This window comes from Dendropsophus ebraccatus, chromosome 14 (genome assembly GCF_027789765.1).
Source record: "Dendropsophus ebraccatus isolate aDenEbr1 chromosome 14, aDenEbr1.pat, whole genome shotgun sequence".
NCBI classification, from domain to species: domain Eukaryota; kingdom Metazoa; phylum Chordata; class Amphibia; order Anura; family Hylidae; genus Dendropsophus; species Dendropsophus ebraccatus.
Genome location: NC_091467.1, coordinates 32,127,554 through 32,143,270, shown reverse-complemented (window position 1 = coordinate 32,143,270; position 15,717 = coordinate 32,127,554). Strand labels below are relative to the sequence as shown.

At 44.5% G+C, this 15,717-nt stretch overlaps 1 protein-coding gene across 3 annotated transcripts in view; it reads left to right on the top strand.

Annotated features, from left to right (window-relative positions):
• The window catches only part of TANC2 (tetratricopeptide repeat, ankyrin repeat and coiled-coil containing 2), a 355,778-nt gene that overhangs the window by 104,237 nt on the left and 235,824 nt on the right, over positions 1-15,717 (top strand). The window lies entirely within an intron of this gene.

Genomic DNA, 15,717 nt, shown 5'->3' with positions numbered 1-15,717 from the left:
TTCATGCCTTGTCATGTAACGCCATAAGACCATGTTCCCATGTGGCAAGACACCGGCCGATTTGTGACCCAGCCGGGTCACGGAACGGCCGGTGTCAGAGAAGGTCATCCCAGCCAGTACTGCCAGATGATCTTCACTGCTGCTTAATTCGGATGCGGGCGCATCCGTGTGCACCCGCATCTAAATTCCCCTTTGCACACAATGGAGCGCGCGCCGGAGCTGCACGCTCCATTGTGTGAACTGACAGGTTCAGAAAACTGACAGTTTCTTGCTGCACCACTAGGAATCCCGGCCGGAGTGTATACTATGTGTATACACTCCGGCCAGGATTCCTTAGAGGACAGCACTACATAAGTTCCGTAGTAATCACGGCCATTGTTACAACTGCCATGATTATTACCAAACTTATGTAGTGTGAACATAGCCTAAGGCTACATTATATTGTTCATTTGCTAAAGTTTTTGAAATATTAGTTTGTGCTGGTATTGAGAGAATTCTTATTAGGTAAAGATTTAACCAGAGGTGGGTAATGTTCGCCGTGCGCCTGAGATAGCAGCCATCAGGTGACAGCTCTGTTCCTTGACTGTATAACAAAATAAAAATTTTCTTTGCAACAGCAATGACAAAAACCTCAAGAAAAATAATAATGCATCATGCAGCGCTATTCTTGCCATTGAAGTGACAGACACCAGAATGCTGCTATAGGGACTGCTCTATACTGTACAACCACTCTGCTGCTATAGGGACTGCTCTATACTGTACAACCAGACTGCTGCTATAGGGACTGCTCTATACACTACAACCACTCTGCTGCTATAGGGACTGTTCTATACTGTACAACCAGACTGCTGCTATAGGGACTGCTCTATACTGTACAACCACTCTGCTGCTATAGGGACTGCTCTATACTGTACAACCAGACTGCTGCTATAGGGACTGCTCTATATTGTACAACCAGACTGCTGCTATAGGGACTGCTCTATACTGTACAACCAGACTGCTGCTATAGGGACTGCTCTATACACTACAACCACTCTGCTGCTATAGGGACTGTTCTATACTGTACAACCAGACTGCTGCTATAGGGACTGCTCTATACTGTACAACCACTCTGCTGCTATAGGGACTGCTCTATACTGTACAACCAGACTGCTGCAATAGGGACTGCTCTATATTGTACAACCAGACTGCTGCTATAGGGACTGCTCTATACTGTACAACCAGACTGCTGCTATAGGGACTGCTCTATACTGTACAACCAGACTGCTGCTATAGGGACTGCTCTATACTGTACAACCAGACTGCTGCTATAGGGACTGCTCTATACACTACAACCAGACTGCTGCTATAGGGACTGCTCTATACTGTACAACCAGACTGCTGCTATAGGGACTGTTCTATACTGTACAACCAGACTGCTGCTATAGGGACTGCTCTATACTGTACAACCACTCTGCTGCTATAGGGACTGCTCTATACTGTACAACCACTCTGCTGCTATAGGGACTGCTCTATACACTACAACCACTCTGCTGCTATAGGGACTGTTCTATACTGTACAACCAGACTGCTGCTATAGGGACTGCTCTATACTGTACAACCAGACTGCTGCTATAGGGACTGCTCTATACTGTACAACCACTCTGCTGCTATAGGGACTGCTCTATACTGTACAACCAGACTGCTGCTATAGGGACTGCTCTATACTGTACAACCAGACTGCTGCTATAGGGACTGCTCTATACTGTACAACCACTCTGCTGCTATAGGGACTGCTCTATACTGTACAACCACTCTGCTGCTATAGGGACTGCTCTATACACTACAACCACTCTGCTGCTATAGGGACTGTTATATACTGTACAACCAGACTGCTGCTATAGGGACTGCTCTATACTGTACAACCAGACTGCTGCTATAGGGACTGCTCTATACTGTACAACCACTCTGCTGCTATAGGGACTGCTCTATACTGTACAACCAGACTGCTGCTATAGGGACTGCTCTATACTGTACAACCAGACTGCTGCTATAGGGACTGCTCTATACTGTACAACCAGACTGCTGCTATAGGGACTGCTCTATACTGTACAACCAGACTGCTGCTATAGGGACTGTTCTATACTGTACAACCAGACTGCTGCTATAGGGACTGCTCTGTACTGTACAACCAGACTGCTGCTATAGGGACTGCTCTATACACTACAACCACTCTGCTGCTATAGGGACTGCTCTATACACTACAACCACTCTTCTGCTATAGGGACTGCTCTATACTGTACAACCAGACTGCTGCTATAGGGACTGCTCTATACACTACAACCACTCTGCTGCTATAGGGACTGCTCTATACTGTACAACCAGACTGCTGCTATAGGGACTGCTCTATACTGTACAACCAGACTGCTGCTATAGGGACTGCTCTATACTGTACAACCAGACTGCTGCTATAGGGACTGCTCTATACTGTACAACCACTCTGCTGCTATAGGGACTGGTCTATACTGTACAACCACTCTGCTGCTATAGGGACTGCTCTATACTGTACAACCAGACTGCTGCTATAGGGACTGCTCTATACTGTACAACCAGACTGCTGCTATAGGGACTGCTCTATACACTACAACCACTCTGCTGCTATAGGGACTGCTCTATACTGTACAACCAGACTGCTGCTATAGGGACTGCTCTATACACTACAACCAGACTGCTGCTATAGGGACTGCTCTATACTGTACAACCAGACTGCTGCTATAGGGACTGCTCTATACTGTACAACCAGACTGCTGCTATAGGGACTGCTCTATACTGTACAACCAGACTGCTGCTATAGGGACTGCTCTATACACTACAACCAGACTGCTGCTATAGGGACTGCTCTATACACTACAACCACTGTGCAGCTATAGGGACTGATCTATACTGTACAACCAGACTGCTGCTATAGGGACTGCTCTATACACTACAACCACTCTGCTGCTATAGGGACTGCTCTATACAGTACAACCAGACTGCTGCTATAGGGACTGCTCTATACTGTACAACCAGACTGCTGCTATAGGGACTGCTCTATACTGTACAACCACTCTGCTGCTATAGGGACTGCTCTATACTGTACAACCACTCTGCTGCTATAGGGACTGCTCTATACTGTACAACCAGACTGCTGCTATAGGGACTGCTCTATACTGTACAACCAGACTGCTGCTATAGGGACTGCTCTATACACTACAACCACTCTGCTGCTATAGGGACTGCTCTATACTGTACAACCAGACTGCTGCTATAGGGACTGCTCTATTCACTACAACCACTGTGCAGCTATAGGGACTGATCTATACTGTACAACCAGACTGCTGCTATAGGGACTGCTCTATACACTACAACCACTCTGCTGCTATAGGGACTGCTCTATACAGTACAACCAGACTGCTGCTATAGGGACTGCTCTATACTGTACAACCAGACTGCTGCTATAGGGACTGCTCTATACTGTACAACCACTCTGCTGCTATAGGGACTGCTCTATACTGTACAACCACTCTGCTGCTATAGGGACTGCTCTATACTGTACAACCAGACTGCTGCTATAGGGACTGCTCTATACTGTACAACCAGACTGCTGCTATAGGGACTGCTCTATACACTACAACCACTCTGCTGCTATAGGGACTGCTCTATACTGTACAACCAGACTGCTGCTATAGGGACTGCTCTATACACTACAACCAGACTGCTGCTATAGGGACTGCTGTATACACTACAACCAGACTGCTGCTATACGGACTGCTCTATACACTACAACCAGACTGCTGCTATAGGGACTGCTCTATACACTACAACCAGACTGCTGCTATAGGGACTGCTCTATACTGTACAACCAGACTGCTGCTATAGGGACTGCTCTATACTGTACAACCAGACTGCTGCTATAGGGACTGCTCTATACACTACAACCAGACTGCTGCTATAGGGACTGCTCTATACACTACAACCACTTAGGGACTGCTCTATACTGTACAACCAGACTGCTGCTATAGGGACTGCTCTATACTGTACAACCAGACTGCTGCTATAGGGACTGCTCTATACTGTACAACCAGACTGCTGCTATAGGGACTGCTCTATACACTACAACCAGACTGCTGCTATAGGGACTGCTCTATACACTACAACCACTCTGCAGCTATAGGGACTGATCTATACTGTACAACCAGACTGCTGCTATAGGGACTGCTCTATACACTACAACCACTCTGCTGCTATAGGGACTGCTCTATACTGTACAACCAGACTGCTGCTATAGGGACTGCTCTATACTGTACAACCAGACTGCTGCTATAGGGACTGCTCTATACACTACAACCAGACTGCTGCTATAGGGACTGCTCTATACTGTACAACCAGACTGCTGCTATAGGGACTGCTCTATACTGTACAACCACTCTGCTGCTATAGGGACTGTTCTATACTGTACAACCAGACTGCTGCTATAGGGACTGCTCTATACTTTACAACCACTCTGCTGCTATAGGGACTGTTCTATACTGTACAACCAGACTGCTGCTATAGGGACTGCTCTATACTGTACAACCACTCTGCTGCTATAGGGACTGCTCTATACTGTACAACCAGACTGCTGCTATAGGGACTGTTCTATACTGTACAACCAGACTGCTGCTATAGGGACTGCTCTATACTGTACAACCAGACTGCTGCTATAGGGACTGTTCTATACTGTACAACCAGACTGCTGCTATAGGGACTGCTCTATACTGTACAACCACTCTGCTGCTATAGGGGCTGCTCTATACTGTACAACCAGACTGCTGCTATAGGGACTGCTCTATACTGTACAACCAGACTGCTGCTATAGGGACTGCTCTATACTGTACAACCACTCTGTACAGTATAGAGCAGTCCCTATAGCAGCAGAGTGGTTGTAGTGTATAGAGCAGTCCCTATAGCAGCAGTCTGGTTGTACAGTATAGAGCAGTCCCTATAGCAGCAGAGTGGTTGTAGTGTATAGAGCAGTCCCTATAGCAGCAGTCTGGTTGTACAGTATAGAACAGTCCCTATAGCAGCAGTCTGGTTGTACAGTATAGAGCAGTCCCTATAGCAGCAGTCTGGTTGTACAGTATAGAGCAGTCCCTATAGCAGCAGAGTGGTTGTACAGTATAGAGCAGTCCCTATAGCAGCAACCACTCTGCTGCTATAGGGACTGCTCTATACTGTACAACCAGACTGCTGCTATAGGGACTGCTCTATACTGTACAACCAGACTGCTGCTATAGGGACTGCTCTATACTGTACAACCAGACTGCTGCTATAGGGACTGCTCTATACTGTACAACCACTCTGCTGCTATAGGGACTGCTCTATACTGTACAACCAGACTGCTGCTATAGGGACTGCTCTATACTGTACAACCACTCTGCTGCTATAGGGACTGCTCTATACTGTACAACCAGACTGCTGCTATAGGGACTGCTCTATACTGTACAACCAGACTGCTGCTATAGGGACTGCTCTATATTGTACAACCAGACTGCTGCTATAGGGACTGCTCTATACTGTACAACCAGACTGCTGCTATAGGGACTGCTCTATACTGTACAACCACTCTGCTGCTATAGGGACTGCTCTATACTGTACAACCACTCTGCTGCTATAGGGACTGCTCTATACTGTACAACCAGACTGCTGCTATAGGGACTGCTCTATATTGTACAACCAGACTGCTGCTATAGGGACTGCTCTATACTGTACAACCAGACTGCTGCTATAGGGACTGCTCTATACTGTACAACCAGACTGCTGCTATAGGGACTGCTCTATACACTACAACCACTCTGCTGCTATAGGGACTGTTCTATACTGTACAACCAGACTGCTGCTATAGGGACTGCTCTATACTGTACAACCACTCTGCTGCTATAGGGACTGCTCTATACTGTACAACCAGACTGCTGCTATAGGGACTGCTCTATACTGTACAACCACTCTGCTGCTATAGGGACTGCTCTATACTGTACAACCAGACTGCTGCTATAGGGACTGCTCTATACTGTACAACCAGACTGCTGCTATAGGGACTGCTCTATATTGTACAACCAGACTGCTGCTATAGGGACTGCTCTATACTGTACAACCAGACTGCTGCTATAGGGACTGCTCTATACTGTACAATCAGACTGCTGCTATAGGGACTGCTCTATACACTACAACCACTCTGCTGCTATAGGGACTGTTCTATACTGTACAACCAGACTGCTGCTATAGGGACTGCTCTATACTGTACAACCAGACTGCTGCTATAGGGACTGTTCTATACTGTACAACCAGACTGCTGCTATAGGGACTGCTCTGTACTGTACAACCAGACTGCTGCTATAGGGACTGCTCTATACTGTACAACCAGACTGCTGCTATAGGGACTGCTCTATACTGTACAACCACTCTGCTGCTATAGGGACTGCTCTATACTGTACAACCAGACTGCTGCTATAGGGACTGTTCTATACTGTACAACCAGACTGCTGCTATAGGGACTGCTCTATACTGTACAACCAGACTGCTGCTATAGGGACTGCTCTATATTGTACAACCAGACTGCTGCTATAGGGACTGCTCTATATTGTACAACCAGACTGCTGCTATAGGGACTGCTCTATACTGTACAACCAGACTGCTGCTATAGGGACTGCTCTATACTGTACAACCAGACTGCTGCTATAGGGACTGCTCTATACACTACAACCACTCTGCTGCTATAGGGACTGTTCTATACTGTACAACCAGACTGCTGCTATAGGGACTGCTCTATACTGTACAACCAGACTGCTGCTATAGGGACTGCTCTATACTGTACAACCACTCTGCTGCTATAGGGACTGCTCTATACTGTACAACCAGACTGCTGCTATAGGGACTGCTCTATACTGTACAACCACTCTGCTGCTATAGGGACTGCTCTATACTGTACAACCAGACTGCTGCTATAGGGACTGCTCTATACTGTACAACCAGACTGCTGCTATAGGGACTGCTCTATACTGTACAACCAGACTGCTGCTATAGGGACTGCTCTATACTGTACAACCACTCTGCTGCTATAGGGACTGCTCTATACTGTACAACCACTCTGCTGCTATAGGGACTGCTCTATACACTACAACCACTCTGCTGCTATAGGGACTGTTATATACTGTACAACCAGACTGCTGCTATAGGGACTGCTCTATACTGTACAACCACTCTGCTGCTATAGGGACTGCTCTATACTGTACAACCACTCTGCTGCTATAGGGACTGTTCTATACTGTACAACCAGACTGCTGCTATAGGAACTGCTCTATACTGTACAACCACTCTGCTGCTATAGGGACTGCTCTATACTGTACAACCAGACTGCTGCTATAGGGACTGCTCTATACTGTACAACCACTCTGCTGCTATAGGGACTGCTCTATACTGTACAACCAGACTGCTGCTATAGGGACTGCTCTATACTGTACAACCACTCTGCTGCTATAGGGACTGCTCTATACTGTACAACCAGACTGCTGCTATAGGGACTGCTCTATACTGTACAACCAGACTGCTGCTATAGGGACTGCTCTATACTGTACAACCAGACTGCTGCTATAGGGACTGCTCTATACTGTACAACCACTCTGCTGCTATAGGGACTGCTCTATACTGTACAACCACTCTGCTGCTATAGGGACTGCTCTATACACTACAACCACTCTGCTGCTATAGGGACTGCTCTATACTGTACAACCAGTCTGCTGCTATAGGGACTGCTCTATACTGTACAACCACTCTGCTGCTATAGGGACTGCTCTATACTGTACAACCACTCTGCTGCTATAGGGACTGTTCTATACTGTACAACCAGACTGCTGCTATAGGAACTGCTCTATACTGTACAACCACTCTGCTGCTTTAGGGACTGCTCTATACTGTACAACCAGACTGCTGCTATAGGGACTGCTCTATACTACTCCTTTTTTCCAGTTTTGGTCAGAGCAGATGCCACTAAAGAGAAAATTGCAATCCTATTTTTGTGTTTTTTTTCTATATTCCTTTTATATTAAGTGTGAAGAATTGTCTGCATTTATTTGCTGCTTACTATGGTACAGTATGTACCAGACGTTGCACTAGAAGACAGGGAATTTATTTATACTCAGCAGGCCTCATGAGCCGTCCCTGCTGGTTCCATCTGTTCATCCTTTACCTACTGCCTTCACCTCCAATACTCCTTCACTCTAAACAATTGCATGATAAAACGCCTTCTATTTTCCAGCTTTTTGCAGTAGGTGTTTTCATGATGTATATTAAAAGCCTTAAAGGGGTACCCCAGCAAAAAATCTTTCACATCAACTGGTGCTGGAAAGTACCAGAGATTTGTAATTTACTTCTGTTAAAAATTCTCATGCTACCAGTACATATCAGCTGCTGGATGTCCTGCAGGAAGTGGTGTACTCTTTCTAGTCTGGAAAGCAGGAGAGTTTCAATATTGATTTGCTGCTGCTCTTGACAGTTCCTGACATGGACAGAGGTGGCAGCAGAGAGCACTGTGTCAGACTGTAAAGAATACACCACTCCTGCAGGACATATAGTAGGTGATAAGTACTGGAAGATGGGAGATTTTTTTTTTTTTATGAAAGTAAATTACAAATCTCTGGCAACGTTTAAAATGTGTTGATTTGAAAGTTGTTGTTTTTCTCTTCTTTTTTTTTGCAGATACAGTCTGTCTAAATGGGTTGTCTGGTTTGAAAAAACTAAAGTGTATGATCGGTGAAGCATATGATACCATACCCCTAACACTTTACCTGTGTGCATATGTTTGTAATGGGGAGTGGTAACTAGAGAATATGCTTTGTAGTTGGCTTATGTGCTGTAAGAATAAAGGAACATGTCCCATCCTTCTTTCCCTTGTCATATACTGGGGAGAATTGGGGCACCCCCCTCATACAAAGCAGGTTGTCAGCTGATCAAGCCCAAATCAAGTAGTGTGCTGAAATTCTTATCATGTTTGCTTACCTTAAAGCAGGGATGGGGAACCTTCGGCCCTGCAGCTGTTGCAAAACTACAATTCCCATCATGCCTGATCAGCCAAAGCTTTAGCTTAGTCTATCCAGGCATGATGGGAATTGTAGTTTTGCAACAGATGCAGGGCCGAAGGTTCCCTATTCCTGTATTTTGGACAATCGCTGGGGAAGGGGTGGAAATCAAAGCCAGAGGTCACTTACCACCCCCGTTCCAGCGCCAGTGCCTGGATCGCACCGCCCGGAACTCCCGTCTCGCGGCTGCTTCCTGGTCAGAGCTGCAGCATGAGACGTGACGTCTCAAGCCAGCTCTGCCATTGAGCTACGGCCGCTGATTGGCGCTGGAACGGGGGTGGTAAGTGACCTCAGTTTTTAATTTCCACCCCTTCCCCGGCGATCCTCCAAAATACCCCCCGGCCTGGAGTACCTCTTTAAAGTGACACTATCACCCCGTTTTTGCATTATGACTGCTCTACAGAGGTGTGCGTCATTGACGCATACGCCCCGCCTCAGAGACTGACATTGGAACAGGCCAGCCTAAACCGCTGAGGTAGCACAATCCGCCGATGATAAAAGATCACTTTCTACTGGAACAAGCACCATGATGTATGATATAAAATATTGTATGAAAACTGCAAAATGTGCCCTTTACACCTGTGTAGAGCAGTCAGAATGCAAAAAGGGGATGACTGTGTCACTTTAAAGCTTGTATGAGTGTACACAAATCATGGTTCACCGCACCTGGTTTTCTAAACTGGCAGCAAGTTATTCCCTCAGCAGCAATAACCGCGCATGTTCAACCAATATGCCATGTGCATGTTAAAGGGAATGTATCGCCTGCATTTATTTCCCTGACTAGAGCCAGATACTAAAACACATTGTTGTTGTTTTTTATCATCTATTAAAAGCTAGTGACATACTTTACTTTTAAACTTCATGGATGTAGACACATTGAACGTCTCCACAGCCTATTGTTTGCATTGGACACATTTGTAAGCATGCTCTGTAACCTCTGTGACCAGTGCAGAGGTCATTTTATAGGGAGGGAGAGGCTGAGCTGTCAGCTTGAGCCATTGTCTTTTGTGATCTACAGGTGTCACCTTTTGTTGTAAGGCTGTACAGATCATGGCCAGCCCCCTAGACCGAAAAGGAAATCTCAGATTTAAGCCTAGTGGACAGAATGAAAGCTGCACGATTTTAGGATTATTTTAAAAATTTGAAAAACTACACAAATCCTTAAATTGTTTAACAATAATAAGTCTTGATTTAAGCAATGTGTTATTTTCCCTTTAAGGGTGGGAGATGTATGCATTTGGCCGTGTATATCTGGCCCATGTGACGTGGGCCACATTCAGTTTCCAATTTGGAAATAAAAGAAAGGCTCCAGACAGCCCCCATCACACATTGATGACATATCTCATTTCATTGTTATGCCCTCAGTGATGAGTGTTTACATTGTGGGTGTACAGGCCCATGTAACTGCGGTAAATAAGCACATTCTTCACAGTATATATACTCCATGTCTGCAGGGCATTGACTGCACTATGGCTGTCTATGAGCTAATTGCAGCCAGCCCCAGCCCCATGTGTTATTCATATACAGTGTCTGACTTGGGGCCCTTTAACACAGAAAGATTATCTGCCAAAGATTTGAAGCCAAAACCAGGAATGGATTTGAAAAGAGGAGAAATCTCAGGCTTTCCTTTATTACCTGATCTCTGTTTATAGTCCATTCCTGGCTTTGGCTTCAAATCTTTGGCAGATAATCTTTCCGTGTAAAAGGGCCCTTAGGGTGCGTTTACGCAGAAAGATTTATCTGACAGATTTTGGAAGCCAAAGCCAGGAATGGATTTGTAAAGAGGATAGATCCCAGTCTTTCCTATATGACCTGTTTTCTGTTTATAGTCTGTTCCTGGTTTTGGCTTCAAAGATCTGTCAGATAAATCTGTCTGTGTAAACGCACCACTACATGCTTAATCCATTAACCCTAAAAGTGCCTGATTTGCTCACTTATTTGGTAAAAAAGTAAGTAAACCTGATTTTGTTTGAAGACTGCCTGTGCCATCACAGATGGGTCTGGGGTCAATTTAGAAACCTAAAATCTCCCGTCATGGTGAACAACCTCTTATGGTTCAGGCCTCTGGATCTGTTTATGCAAGTAAGGCCGGGCTTTTTTATGTTTAGTGTGCGTGATTGTTAAAGGAGTTATCGGCTAGAAAAATATGGCTGCTTACTTTTCAAAACAGCACCACACCTGTCCTCAGGTTGCGTGTGGTATTACAGCACAGCTCCATTCACTTAGTGACATGTGGGCAGAAATGGTGCTATTTCTGGAAGAAAGCAGCTATGCTTTTCTAATCACTAATAACCCCTTTAAACCACAGTCCCCCAATGTCTCCATAGGAGTCCTTTAGTCAGGTGGAGGCAGTATACGGCATGGGTGTCAAACTTTTTCACATCTTCAACTCCCATTGTGCCTGGACTGCCAAGAGCAAAGCTTTACAAATTAATCCAAGTCTTTACAGAGCAAGAAATAACGTGTGATATAGCATAGTGGACCATGGGTGAGGGATACCACTGGATGACGTCTCTCACAGCCACTGTTATATTTTGGTTAATGGGGTAATGACACCCAACACTCCCCACCAACTCTGGCAAGGGGTGCTGGCTGGCTCCGATTGATGGCCTATCCTTTGGATAGGTCATGAATAAAATCAGCCCAGACATGCTCACCTGCTTGAATCCCTGCTGCTGCTGCTGCTGTTCTGATGGTGCCTGATCCCAGTGCTTCCTATTCTGCCAATGAACACACAGGAAATGCCTGTTAACCAATCACTGACTAATGGTACTTTTACACGGAGCAATAATTCGCCCGATTGCACGATTAACGATTTTGAATGAACAATGTTTTTCTTATAACGAACAGCGTTTAGACGGAACGATACATCGTATGGAGAAATCGTTTTGCTATCGTTTTGCGATCGCTTAAGCCTATCTCACACATGGGTGAAATCGTTGAAAGAATGTTTACACGGAACGATCTGCAAATTTTTTGCTAACGATCAACGACTATTTGAGAACATGTTGAAAGATCAAAATGAACGATTTCTCGCTTGTCGCTTGATTGTTCGCTGCATTTACACGTCCGATTACACTAGTCAACAGCAAAAAAGGTTCCGACATGAAAACAGTTGTCCTTAACTAATTTTGGGGTGCTGAGATCGAAAATGATAATCAAATTTTGAAATTGGCTCTAATTTTCAAGATATAGACGTACTTTCTATACTTCTCACAGCCTTTGATACAATACTAGGAAAAGTTTGCATCATAAGTATTGCATCATCAACTGGTATATTGCATCATCTTAGAATGACCAAGAGTTATAAGGCTGGGTTCACACTGCGTTTTTGCTATCCGTGTTTTTCACCCGTTTTTTGCGAAAAACGGATGTAAAAAACAGATGCATTTGTGTGCATCCGTTTTGATCTGCTTTTCCATTGACTTCCATTATAGAAAAAAACACAAAAAAAAAACGGATCTGTTTTTTTGTAATGGACACAAAGGTAGTGTTAACACTACTTTTGTGTCAGTTAAAAAAACGGATTCGTTTTTTTTTTGTTTTTTTTTTATAATGGAAGTGAATGGAAAAATGCATGCGTTTTTCATCCGTTTTTTTTCTTCCATAAAACGGATGAAAAAAACGCAGTGTGAACCTAGCCTAAGGTATCTGGGTAAATGGAACCCATCAATGCTTGCAGATTACTGTTGGACAGTTATAGACAATCCCATGTATGAATACAAAAGACATGTACAGTAAATGCACTGAGTAGCCATTGAATAAGGACCTACATTCCAGAGTTTAATAAACATAATTAGGCTGGGTTCACACTTCGTATATTTCAGTCAGTATTGTGGTCCTCATATTGCAACCAAAACCAGGAGTGGATTGAAAGCACAGAAAGGATCTTTTCACACAATGTTGAAATTGAGTGGATGGCTGCCATATAACAGTAAATAACGGCCATTATTACAATATAACAGCCATTGTTCTAAAATACGAGCAAATATTTGCCATTAAATGGCGGCCATCCACTCAATTTCAACATTGTGTGAATAGATCCTTTCTGTGTTTTTAATCCACTCCTGGTTTTGGTTGCAATATGAGGACCACAATACTGACTAAAATATAAGTAGTGTGAACCCAGCCTTAAAGGGGTAGTGCGGCGGTAAAAAATTATTCACAGCATAACACACATTACAAAGTTATACAACTTTGTAATGTATGTTATGTCTGTGAATGGCCCCTTTCCCCGTGTCCCACCACCCCCACCCGTGTACCCGGAAGTGTAGTGCTTTATACATACCTGATCCGTGCCGACACGTCATCAGCCGCTGAGCCGCGATTGGCCGAGCACAGTTATGCTCAGCCAATCGCGGCTGAGCAGCGGATGACGCGGCCGGCACTTGGGAAGATTGGAGGTGTTCGGGCCGGCCGGCCGAAGATGGCGATTGGCACAAGATGGCGGACGCGTGTCGGCACGGATCAGGTATGTATAAAGCACTACACTTCCGGGTACATGGGTGGGGGTGGTGGGACACGGGGAAGGGGGCCATTCACAGACATAACATACATTACAAAGTTGTATAACTTTGTAATGTGTGTTATTCTGTGAATAATTTTTTTACCGCCGCACTACCCCTTTAATTTGTAAAAATTCTTGGATATGTCTGTAAATTGTAGTTGATTTCAGATAGAACTAAGTTTCCTATGAATATATTTCAAACGTTTATGAACAGCAAACTTGTTTCCTTATGATTGCAGAAGTAATAAATATGTCGGCTATTATTCTATGTCTGCTGTATTCTACACCATTCACAAAGCAGTAACATGAGAACTCATCAATATCATAGAAACTAGAGCCAGTTAACATTTTTCCTTGTGATATTTGAATTCAGCACATAAAAATCATTAAGAAATGGCTAATTTTATTTCTGAACCAAACAGCTTTTGAAAATTTGTTGACCAGTGTATCGTTTGAATACGATCGCTATCGTGCAAATTCGAACGATATATCGTCCCGTGTAAAACCACCATAAGGTGTGTCACTGCTGTGGCCATTGATTGGCTAAATGGGCATCTAATCCTGTATGTCAAGATGTGGAGCAGAAAGTGCTGCTGGTAAGGACCATACACTGTCAGAACAACAGCAGCACAACAGATTGGGCAGGTGAGTATTGATTTTTGAGAAGTTTTATGGCACAGGACAACCCTGATAGACAGAGACTTTAACCTATCAGTGTGATTCCAGCGACTGTAAAGAATGGCTTCTCGTATTCATTTTGCCCAGTAACAGGTACTTGATTTGAAAGAAAATGTAATACAAGAATTACTATAGAGATGGAGACAAGGGGACGGTGAAGTTACTCATACGGGTGTGTCTCTATAGAGTGTTTGTGTGTGTACATAGACCAGCATTATATACAAACTCAATGACTCACTAAATACACAGTGATGTGGTACAGTAACAGGTCGGCTTCTGTGTGCGCATGTTTTGACATTCACAGCTCCTTTGTTTCCAGGGTCAATGAGGATACCAGTACCCAGATAGGACTTAGCTGTCCCTGTCTGAAGAGATAAGGTGCAGGACGAACAGGCCAAAAAAATAAAATGGATGGAGACTGCAATTTCCTCCTAACATTGTCATGATTCACTGGCTTGCATCCTGCCTTCCTACTGCAGCCAGCTGCCCTATTCTGCTCTAATCCCAAAAGCTGGCGATGGATAGAGGTTCCAGCATTTCCACCATTGTCCTCTATAGAGGACAGAAGGCTAACTGGTGCACCTAGAATCTTAATGCATCTAAAGGTGGCTATAAGGCGGGCATAGACACCTACCAGTCTGCTATTCGAAGAGGAATAAGATGATAACAATACAGTGGTGCCTTGGATAACCAGCATAATTTGTTCCAGAACCAAATCGCTCTTTAACCAAAGCAAATTTTACCAAAAGAAATAATTGAATTGCAGACAAATGGTGTCACGCCCAAAAAATGTTTTTTTTTTCTTCTTTATAACATGTAAAACAAATGAAACAAACATTTAGAAATGGCCGAATATGTCATATTATAAGTTACTGTACACTATAGCAATCAGCATGTGGTGTATAATGTATAGTAAGAGCATAAATCTGAAAAACCGCAGGATGGAACTGGAGATCCCCATAATGCAGTAGCGTAGTACAACAGGCTAGAATAGAGAAGCAGGGCTGCTGTCAGAGGTCTGTGTGGTCACATGACAGCAATGGGGAAGGGGGGAAGTGAGAATCAGGGAGTGAGAATCACAGAGCTGTGCACGAGGACAGTGACAGAAACTTTCCTATACAGCAGTGTGAATGGCAGTGTGAGTGTAAGCGCAGGCACATTATAGCAGTAGTGTGTATAGCTGAGTGTAAGTGCAGGCACATTGTAGCAGCAGTGTGTGTAGCTGAGTGTAAGTGCAGGCACATTGTAGCAGGAACAGAAGGGATGGGAAACACAAGGGCTGACAGACTGCAGGGAGCATGGAGGAATGAGCAGGGCAGATAGCACTCTCTGTCCAGGGAGAGAGGGATTACAGCTATGAAGAGATTACTTCCACAGTCCTGTCCCCTGATGCAAGCCCCA